Below are 9,790 nucleotides of genomic sequence, written 5' to 3' on the forward strand. Positions count from 1 at the left end.
GCGTCCTTGCCTGTGCCTGGAGTGCCTGCAAGCCCTTCGATACGCAGCAAAACGCGCCCAGCCTCGGCCTTCCTCTTGCTGTGCAATGTCCTGTGGGTGCAGTGAATGAGGGTGCTAATCTGCACCCCAGCTGTGGGCGGGGGTTAGCCCCGTTTCCCGGGGCGAGCCCGGCTCCCCGTTCCTGCTAGCAGCCATTTTCTGCGCGGGAGCGGCTGAGTCAGTCCCCGGAGCACAAGGCATCTATTCATCCCCGCGCGGCCCGGCTCCCCAGCGCTGTCGGGGCGCCTGCCCGGCCCAGGAGGGACGTGGCCGTTGGGTGCTGCAGGAGTGAGCGTGCTGCCAGGCAGCGCGCCGGCTCGCGAGCCCGGCGTGAGGTGCCGAGGGTCCTGCTGCCTGGAAGCACCGCGGTTGCACCCTCCCATCCCAGGCCCTCCTCCCTGCTCCGGGGATGGGCAGAGGCCTCGTTTCCTTAGTATCATTAAATCGAGCTTTTAAAGATACTTGGCAAAAAACGGCTCAATATTTCTCGTCTGTCAGTGTCCCTCTAAATCATATGGACCAGCCATCTCCTAGCCCTGCCTGAAGTCACCTAGTCTGAGGCTGCTTAATGTGAAAATGCAGAATTTATTGCATGTAATTATGGACAATTCCAGATTTTTTTTTCTCCCCCCCCTTTCCCCTGCATAGAGATAAGATTTATAGCAGGAGCTGAGGGGAAAAGTGACTCGCATGTTCCATCTCGTGGTGAGAAGGAGCATGTCCTGCGGGAGCGGCGCGAGCGAGCAGCAGCGCCGTGTTCGCGTGGAGTTGCGGAGCTCTCCTTTGGAGGAGAGCAGCACGCGTCTTCATCAAACGGGGATGCTTTCCTTTTCCACTCAAAATTAGGCCATGTCTGTGTTCTCTCTTGTAACTACGGGTTTGGGTTACGTTGGTAAATTGAGGTTAGCTTAACTCTCTAGTAAACGCAGAAGAGAGCGGCATTATTTAGACACTCCCTGCTGGAAGAGGACGTGGCCGTGTAAGGGCCGCGGCCGAGCGGCGGGTGCCCGGCAGCACGTGGCGGTGCTGCGGACGGAGCCCCCGGCCCCGCGCCGAGAGCGGCGGCGCGGGGGGGCTCGGGCGCCGAGCCGCGACCCCCGGCGCGGCGGGCAGGCGTGAGCTGCCTCCCTCCGCTCGCCGCCACGCAGCGGGGTCGGGCCGCGGGCAGGAGGGCGTCCCCGCGCCGAGACGCTGCCCTCGGCCCCGCGGGGCAGCCCTGCAAATGCCTGGGTTTGCGCCAGCAGCTAATTTGCTTCGAGCCCAGTTGACCCTCGGATGATTTAGCAGGTGAAAGGCCGGGGGCTGCCCCAGCAGTCAGGACAGCCGCGGGAGGTGGGCGCCAGCCCCCCGCCCGCCTCTGCTCCGGCCGGCAGGCGAGCGGGGCAGGGACGTGCCGCCCGCGCGCCGGCGGGCATCCCCCAGCCCCGGCCACCGCCCGGGCCTCGCCGAAAGCCGGAGTGCAGTGAGAACCAGGAGGACGCAGTGTCCTTCCCCCGTGCCCGCCCGAAGCGTCCCCGGACCAGCGGGGAGGCTGGTCCTACCAGCGTCTGCAACCGGGGTAGCGCCGGCGTGGGCGGCCTCGCTGGCGAACGTGCCTTCGGCCTGAGCGTTGTGGCAGCTGCCAGCAGAGGCCAGGATTTCCCAGCCCTTTCCCTCTTCCCGTGGTCTCAAATCCCCGTGCTGACGCTCGCTGTGCTGCACCGCAGAGGCCAAAGCGGCCGTCGCGCGAAGGTGGAGGGTGGAGGAGACCCCAGCCACGGCAGAGGTGGCTTATTGCTGGCCGGGAAAGCGCACGACTGTCACGGCACGGCGGCTTTTCCCAACGTCGCTCGGCGAGAGCCGGCTCCCGGCTTCGTCCCCGCCTGGAGCTGCAGCAGTCCGCGAGCGCACCAGGGCTCGCTGAGGGCAGCGCCGTGCCGCCGGGGACGCGTCCCGGTCTGCGTCCGAGCGCTCCCTTTGCACGTGAGTCGTGCAGCTCGGGGAAGGAGCGAGCTGCTGGCCCAGCGTCCCGCGGCCCTGCCCGGCACCCGCTGCGCTCCCGGCCCTCGGCAACGTGCCGGCTGCCTCCGCCGGCTTATTGCAAACGTTGCTTGGGGCCAGCTCTGCACGTGGTGTCCCAGGACGGTGCTGCAAAGCGCTGAACGACTCCCGCGGCACTGCGAGGGCAGGAAGGTCTCTGGCGGCGGCAGCGCTTGGGCTGCGGGGCCACGAGCTGCCAGGCCGGGAGCGAGCGGCGCACGCGAATCCGGAGGGGCCGTGTCCGCAGGGCGGCCTGGCACGGCGGGACGGGCACGGGAACGTGCATGGGGATAACGTGCATGGCAGGATGGGCACGGGGAACATGCACAGGGATAATGTGTATGGGGGGAACAGGCATGGGGATAACGTGTGGGGGGAGCATGCAGAGCGGGACAGGCACAGGGATAACGTGCATGGTGGGATGGGCTTGGCGAGATGGGCACGGGGAACGTGTACGGGATAAAGTGCGCCGGACAATGTGCATGGCAGGATGGCGTGGGGGTAACGTGCCCGGTGGGACGGGCACGGGATAACATGCACGGAGGGATGGGACAGGCAGGGCGCCGCTTGGCCGCAGCTGCCTCTCGTCCACCGCAGCCCCGCTGGGTGATTCATCTTTTGTCACCCAGCCACAGGGAGAGCCGGGATTAGCGAGCTGCCAGCTCCAGCAGCGCCCGGCCCGGGCGGCCTCGCCGGCCGGCGCTGCCCTGCCGCGGGCCGCCGGCGGCACCGGGGTCAGGGGCTCGGCGCGGGGAGCGCCGCGGGCGCCTGTTTGTTTTTGCAGCGGCCGGACGCGTCTCGGGGAGGGCTGGGAACGTCTCCCGTCACCCGCGGGCTGGACGGGGCCGGGATAAAGCCGCTGACAAGTTTGGACTAGCGGGCGAGTTGATTAGCTGAGAGATGAAAATTCACAGCTCCGCCGCCGCGGGGCCGCGAGCCGCCGGGGATGTGTTTACGCGAGGGGGAGGCAGCCCCGCGCGGCTCAGCCCAGCCCCACGGCCCGAGCGGCGCTCCCGGGGCCGCGGCAGCCCGCGCGGGATGAATGCGGTTCTGCCTGTGGCCGTTGCAGGGTGCTAACGCCAGCGGCGGCCCCCGAGGCCGGCGGGCGAGCCCGGGGCGCATCGCCGCGAGACGCCGGCCCCGCATGCCGCGGCGGCTCCCGTGCCAGCCGCCCCGGCTCGCCGCAGCGGGGCAAGGGCGCGCGCTGCACGCGCACAGCACCGTCCGGGCGCTCGCATGGCCACGGAGGAGGGCTGCGAGGAGCCGGGCGTGCACTAGCGTGCCAAGCACGAGCCGGCCCGGGGAGGGGACGATCGGGCTGCTGGGGGGCGAGAAGGAGGGAGGCCCACGCCGGGGCCATGCGCCTGCCGGGGCAGACGTGCAGCAGGGCGCAGCATCACCTGCACGAATGTGCAGCGGGTCCCCGTGTCACCGGCACCAACGTGCAACAGGACCCTGTGTCCCCAGTACTGGTGTGCATCAGGACCCGTGTCTCTGGCACCGACGTGCAGCGGGACCCCGTGTCCCCAGTACTGATGTGCATCAGGACCCCGTGTCTCTGGCACCAACGTGCAGCGGGTCCCCGTGTCCCCAGTACTGATGTGCATCAGGACCCCGTGTCTTCAGCACCGACCCCGTGTCTCCGGCACCGACGTGCAGCGGGTTGCAGCCGCAGCCCAGGCAGGCGCGGGAGCTGCAGCGCAGAGCCCTGGATGAGGGCCAGCGAGGGACACGTGCAGCTCGAGGCGGGCTGCACTGATGCTCTGGGTGCTGCAATTCCCCCCCCCCCCCCCCCGCCCCAGTTCAGGTAGTGGCAGCTCCTGGAATGCTTTGATCTTATGGACAGACAAGGAACATGCTAATGGCTTTAATTGCCCGTTGGGGGGGGGGGGGGGGGATGAAACGCGCCTTCGGCCTCCTGGGCGAGCTGCGCTATGGGATTGACCCTTGGTTGGGGACAGAGAGTCCTTAATCAGCTTTAGGCTTTTAATGCCGGCAGCAGCGTGTGCGTGTGATACCGACCTCACGTTACGCACAGTTTGGGGCGGGGGGCCGGGTTCTGCATGCCCTGTGCTTGGGCCTGCTGCGCGGTGACAGGCTTTTCTCGATCGACTTCATCGTTTGCATTTGAGTTAGGGCAAGGGGCAATCAGAAAATCCAGGAAGGTTGTGCGAGAGCAAACGCGCTTTTTGTGCCTCACTCTTCAAGCTGAGCGTCCTGGGCAGGAGCAGTGTGCACCGACTAGGACGGTTAAAAACAACTCACTGGAAAGCTCGCCGCGCGCTCAGCAGGCGCCGGCGCCCAGACAAGCAAGCACCGACTCCGGCAGCTTGGTTACTAGCTGCGATGGCTACAGTAAGAGCCATGAGCAGCTTCTCATCTCTCTGCAAACGCGTCTTTGCGACGTCCCCCAGAACCTGGAGCAGAAGTGACGCTTAGGAGCAGCCGTGTGCTCCCCGAGGGCTGCGCGGAGGCTGCGCCGGCCCCGCAGCTCCAGCTGGGCTTTCCCTAGCAAAACGGGGCTGCGTCCGGCGTGCGATGAGGCTGAACCCGTCAGCATTGCGCTTTCGAGGCTGTGTTTATGCCTCCTCCGCGCCAGCTGCAGAGCGGGATTGTTTGGGCCGGTGGACACTCGCTGTCGAGCTGCTTCTGCGTTTATTTGCTGGGCTCGGACGCGCTGCCGAGAGAAGACGCCCCGGCGCCCCGGCGAGCCGCTCCGCTTCGAAGGGAGCAGCCCGGCTGCGGCGCGCGGCCGGCCCCTCTCGCGAATCCCCGCAGCCCTCGCGCTGCTGCTGCACCGGACGGCTGCGCTTACCCGCAGCGGCTGCGGGCGCGCGCATTCCTGCCCCGCCACCAGCGGCTCCTCGCCAGGCCGGCGCTGCTCCGTGCTAGCGCGGGCGGCCCCACCGAGCGGCTTCCTGGAAACGCGCCGCTTCGCCCGGCGCTGCAGCGGGGCCGGGGCTGGGGCCGGGCCGTGGTGACAAAACACCGCTCTACTCGCCCTCGTGCAAAACGTCCCCGTGCAGAGGCTGCTGTGCCAGCGGAGGAAGCGCGAGCCGGAGCGGGGCCGACACGCGGCGCCCAGCCCAGCGCCGGCGAGGCGGAAACCCGCCCCGTGCATCCTGCCAGGGAGCGAGCCGCGGAAAGGCCCCTGCGCCCGCGCGAGCCGTGCCGGTGACAGGGACCGCGCAGGGCTCCCCGCGGCTCCGGGTGAGATTCCCGCCCGCGGCCCCTGCGGACGGCGAGGCTGCAGGCTGAAGAAGGAAACCCGTGCTAAAGCTCCCGGGAAAGCTGCACGCCACGCCACAGCACACCATGCCACGCCACGCCATGCCACAGCACACCACGCCGCAGCATGCCATGCTGTGCCACGCCACGCCACGGCATGCCACATCACGCCACGGGTGCCGCAGATCACAAACGTAGACGCTGGGAGGTTTCTGCTGAAGACATTTTTCCACCCGTGAGGCCGTGGGGTGGAGCGGGGGGAGCCGCAGCCTCGCGGAACAACGGAAGGCCGGGGGGGGGGAAGATTTTTGATTCATTGTCAAAATTGCCCAACTTTTATTGCCAAAATGTCTACATTTTTATGTGCTTAAGCACAGTGAGTGATGGAACCGCTAGAGCAGCAGCCCGGCCCCCGCCGCAGCGCCGGCCCCGAGCAGCCGCCCCCCGCGCCCCGGGGAGCCCTTTTCCACGGCACCGCTCCCCGCCCCGCCGCGCGCCGTGACGAGCAGGGAGGGTCCGGGGCTCTGCACAGCTTGTCCTTGCACTCAGCCCTTCTCTGCAACTCTCTCCAGAAACGCCTTTTTTTTTTTTTTCCACCGGCGTTGGGCCGATTTGGCAAAGTTTCGGTATCAGAACCTGCGTGAGCGAGCGGGGGGCTCCGCATTCCTTGAACCGCGGCCAGACCCGCAGCCTTCTGCCTGCCCCGCTGCTCGCCCGGGCGCGGGGGCGGTCGCTGCCGCAGGGCAGCCTCGGGCGCGCGAGAGCAGCAGGGCTTGCATCTGGAGCAGGGGCTGCGCGGGGCTGGGGCGTCCTGGAGGCGCCGGCGCGGCCGGGGCCGGGCGCGCGTCCCCGTCCCGCGGAGGTGCCGAGAGCGGCGCTCAGGGCTCCGGGAGCGACGGCTCCTCTGCGTCCGGCCCCGGCACAGGCAGGGCGCTGCGGAAAGGCGGCAGGAGCCCGCGTCCCGCGGCGCGAGGAGGGCAGCTCCCTGCCGGGAGCGCCGGCCCGTCCCTCCGCCGGATTGCGCTGCTCGCGCGTTGGGCTTTCCCGCAAGCGTCATCGTGGCTTCGCCTGCGAGCAGCGTGCGGCTGCAACGCCGCGAAGGGTGTTCCGCCTTGACCTGCGCTTGGGGGGATCTGGGTTTTGTGACTGTTCCCATGCACGTTCCCAAGTCCGCTCCTCTCCGACCCCCAGGAAAGCCCTTCTTGACTCCAAGCCTAAGGGACCAACCCAGATTTTCTCACCATCCAAGCTGCTCGGAGTTGCCCCAGGTACTGTAATAGCTGCTCCACAGCAAGCAGCTCTGCCAGGACGTTTGCTATGAGAGTCAGGAAACAAGATATGGGAAGTTTATAAACATGCCACGGATGGTTTATGGAACGAGGTTATGAAATACAATGAAATGTTTTATAAAGTGTCCTGATTTCACTACGCGGTCGCTGCACAATTTTGATCATAAATCAGAAAATAAGCTGGAGCGAGTGACCGAAAGGAAACGGGGCGGCCGGGGGGCAGCAGAAGCAGGCGAGGCGAAGCGGGTCGCGGCTGCTCTCTGCGCGGGTCCCTCCGGGGGTCTTGTTGGCGGGCTGCAGCCGCGACACGGGCGCGTTGGCAGACGCCGCCCCGCCGTGATTTTGACGCCCTCGCGCAGAAGGGGTCCCGGGACGGGGAGGGAAGGAGCCCGGGCGGCCGCTGCGTCCCACCGGGGCTCACACACGGCGCTGCGCAGGCTCACCGCAGAGGGCTTTAGAAGAGATTTTGGGAAGAAAAAAGTAAAAAAGAAACCCCCCACACACAAAACTTGGGAAAAAAAATAACTAAAGAGAGCCCCAAACCCCCAAGCGCATCATGTGTCTGACATTTGGCTTCTTCTCCACCAGATGCCATCTAGCAGCTTGCGAGCCAAAGGTTAAGCTTCCCAGTTCCTCTTTTTGATCTACATCATTCACATTTTTCCATGTTGTTAGACACAATCAAAAAAAAAAAAAAAAAAAGAAGAAGAAGAAAAAATCCGTTTGAATTAGCAGGCAGGGAGAGGCTCTAATTGCTCTCGCAGCTCGTCTGGGGCCGGCGCCCGCCCGCGTTCCTGCGGCACAGGCAGGGCTGGGAGCCGCGAGCCGGGATCGGGCTCAGGCTGCAAAATGCCCCCGCAGCCCCCGGCAGCACCGGCGCGTCCTGCCAAAACTGCGGCTGCCGCCTCCGACCACCACGGCCACCACCACCCCCCGCCACGGGATCCCCATCGCCGTCGCCCCGACGCGAGACCGGCACGTTGCTGCAGCCCTGCCGCGGCCGGGCCGGCCCCGACCCACCCGGCGGAGCTGCAGCCCGGCGCTCGCGGCCGCGTCCCGCCGCCGGCCGGGGGGCTCCCGCCGCCGCCCCCAGCATCCGGGACGGGACGGGCCGGCTGGGGCGCTCGCGACAGCAGGCAGATCCGAGCGGCGGCGGGTGCGCCGGGGCGGCGAGCCCTCCTGGAGCTTCCCGGAGCTTCCCGGAGCCCTCCCGGAGCTTCCCCGCGCTCGCCTGCGAAAGCCAGCGGCGGAGGGGCTCCTTCGCAGAGGAAAGCATAAATTCAGCTCTGTATCCAGGCCGTTATTATCTTCTCTGGTTCAAATTAAGCGACTGGAGTCGTTTTTTATATGCGGCAATTCGTCTTTTACCTGAGGGCATGGTGCAAGGGAAAGGGAAAAGGTGAGTCTAGCACGAAATCGGCGGGGAGAGAGAGTCTGTGCACCAGCACAGGCCTCGCTCTGCGTTGTTAAAATCCGGGTTAAACCTAGGCAGAGGCAGCCCGTTCCTCGCCAGCGGGTCCAGCACCGCCCCGGCCCAGCTCGGCGCCTGCGGCTGCAAACGCTCTGTGGGCCGGGGCGGGCGCCACGGGCCCCGGCCGGGCGCGAAAACCCCCGGCCCCGCCGCACCGTTGTCCCTTCGGGTGACCGAACCGTGTGGTCCGGAAAGGAAGAGCTCCCTGGAGCGGCTGCATCTGGCACCCAGACCCCGCGGCAAAGGGCTTCGCGTTGCTTCGGTTGGGCGGAGGTGTTTGTGCTGAAAACGTATTCAGAGGGATTTGCTGTGTTGTCACCTGCTGCATTAATAGCAAATGTTGGAAACCTGAGTTACCCAGCGTTCGCACGTGAGCTGCAGGGACCTGCACAGGGCGGTCAGGCCACCTGTTTTCCTTCCCCTCGCAGTAATTCATGTCATCGACACTGGACGCTGCAAGGACCCGAGGTTACCCGCACGCGTCATTCCCACCTGGTCAGTGCAAGGTTCCCCTCGATGCACACTCCCTGGGGACTCTCATTCTAGCCACAAATGACTCAAACAACAGGTTTCTCCACCATTTCCCTTAGGCATTAGCTAAGGCAAGGCCACGGCAGGACGGTGCTGCTTAGGGCACTAAGGCTAATCTTTCTCTGCTGCCCTGGCTGCCGCCCGTCCCTCGGCCTCTCCGTGTCTTAGCACCCTCCAAATGGTGTTTTGCTGCTGTGCAAGGTGCAGGGTGCGAGGTGTGAGGTGCAAGGGGCAGGGTGCGAGGTGCGAGGCTGATTCCCTCCCTGCCCGCGGGCAGCCGCGCTGCTCCTGGAGCCAGGCTCCGGCCGGGACAGCTCTCCGCCCCGGCAGGAGCAGCGGACGTGCACCCAGGGAGGAGCAGATGCTTTTGCACGGAGTCCTCCTCCGCCGGCTCTCCCGAGCGAAGCCGCCCGCCAAGCCCTGCCGGAGACGCTGCCCTCGCCCCGGTGGGGCACGTGCCCGCGGTGGCACGCTCGATGGTCCCGCGGGTCCCTCCGCAGCACCTTGCCCCCACCTTGGCAAGTGTTTTTTCCGAACAAGCGGGCGCGCTCCCCGCTGGGGCCTCGGCCCTGCTGGTGACGCTCCTCCGTGCTCTGAGCAGGAGCTTCGTCCCGCTGCGACTCACCCGGCACGGCCAAGGCTCGCGCGCCCGCAGGCATCACGGCTCCCTCCCTTCCTCCCCTCCCCGAGCTTTGCTCACTCTTCTTGCCGTACCAACCACCCCCAGACCACATTCAGACTTGCCAGACAGCTCCTTGCAGCCAGGCGTGGAGATTTACTGATGCTCCCAAGCAAAAAACAAGCAAAAACCCCAGCAAACCCAGCGCCAAATGCCTGCGCAGCAATGGGAGAGGCCCCAGCCAGAGCCGTGCCGCTGGGACGGCTCCCGGAGCTCCTCAGGCCACGGGGCGCTTCCCTGCCAGCATCGCGTGGCTCCAGCTCCAGCCCTGGCACTCCCGAAGCCACTGAACCAAAAAGCAAGCTTTCCTGGGGAAAACAATAAGCCCCAGTGCTGACGAGGAAGGTGGAGCGGCCCATTTGCAGCACCTCGCTCCCCAGGCGCAGCGGCACGGTCCGGGTCGTTCTGCCCCGTTTTCAGCCCGGCTGTTACCTCCCCCCCGAGGATGGGGCTGGGAAGGATTCAGCCATCAGCGCACCACAAATCCTGCCCTTTCGGTACAGTGTAATAAACTTCTTCCCTGACACGTAGGAG

This window comes from Rhea pennata, chromosome 25 (assembly GCF_028389875.1).
Source record: "Rhea pennata isolate bPtePen1 chromosome 25, bPtePen1.pri, whole genome shotgun sequence".
In the NCBI taxonomy this organism is placed as follows: domain Eukaryota; kingdom Metazoa; phylum Chordata; class Aves; order Rheiformes; family Rheidae; genus Rhea; species Rhea pennata.